Raw genomic sequence first — 1,189 nt, forward strand, 5'->3', positions numbered from 1 at the left:
TAATCAGATGAATTGAGTTTGCAAAATGAACGTGTAAGAAGAACTCAACAGGGATCCACTCTTTTTGTTGATGAATTCGAGGGGGTCCCGTTGAGTTCTTAATAAGAAGAAGATTTCTTATTCTATAAATGACTCAATAGATAACTTTTTTCAATGTTTCAAAAAAGTCCATTTCAATTTTTTTAATGTTTTTTAAAAATAAACTTTATTTTTTGATTAAAAAAGTCTTTTCCAGAGGAAAATTTCTTTCAATTTAAGTTGAAAGAAAAGTAAAAAAAAGAATAAAAGCGGAATCATTTGATTTACTTTTTCGGGATATCGCAATGGAAATAATATGAATTCTGTTTAATTCTATTGTAATATATTCTTAATTCTATTCTATCTTTATTCCCTTTTTCTATTCAAAATCTTATTGTTGGGTCAACCCCCCCAATCACTTGATTTCTTAGAAATTTTGTATCAAAAGAAACATAATGTGTTGTGTTATATAAGAGAATCCCCCTTTCTCTGTTTCTGTTGTTTTTTTTAAATTATCTTGGAGATTTTTGAATGCTTACTCTAAAACTATTTGTTTACACGGTAGTGATATTCTTTGTTTCTCTTTTCATCTTCGGATTCCTATCTAATGATCCGGGACGTAATCCAGGACGTGAAGAATAAAAAAAATATTTTTAGTTTTCTATGTTTTCCTTGTTTGTGCTAGATTTTTAAAAACTTTTAGGATTTTATCTATTTTACATCTTTAACTAGTAACTATCAAAATCAAACATAGAAAATTCAAAAGAAAAAAAATACTAACTCACGGGCGGAAACGGAAAGAGAGGGATTCGAACCCTCGGTACAAAAATTCGTACAACGGATTAGCAATCCGACGCTTTAGTCCACTCAGCCATCTCTCCCCAATTGCGATATCTATAAAAAATTTATTAAAACAAGCTAACAACCAAGAGACATATTTACAAGCAAAAACAAGCAACCAATAAAAAATAAACTATTCACATATTCACATATTAACAATAGCCAACAATGTAACACCATTGCAATCCCTGGCAACGGCGCCAAATTTGACAAAGTGAGACTTCTTGTATAGTTTGGAATCAATCAAAACAAGCATCAATTCGTTGGTAGCATAGTCTAAACTAACAATAAATTCTCACGATCAAATGTTAATTCAAAATAAAGTATCCAA

The 1,189-nt window shown here is 29.9% G+C and overlaps 1 non-coding gene across 1 annotated transcript; it reads right to left on the bottom strand.

Annotated features, from left to right (window-relative positions):
• Window positions 1–812: 812 nt before the first annotated feature.
• Window positions 813–899, bottom strand: TRNAS-GCU (transfer RNA serine (anticodon GCU)). Its single transcript has one exon. It is a non-coding gene; the product is annotated as a tRNA-Ser (tRNA).
• Window positions 900–1,189: the final 290 nt, after the last annotated feature.

Source organism: Arachis duranensis, chromosome 3 (assembly GCF_000817695.3).
Source record: "Arachis duranensis cultivar V14167 chromosome 3, aradu.V14167.gnm2.J7QH, whole genome shotgun sequence".
NCBI classification, from domain to species: domain Eukaryota; kingdom Viridiplantae; phylum Streptophyta; class Magnoliopsida; order Fabales; family Fabaceae; genus Arachis; species Arachis duranensis.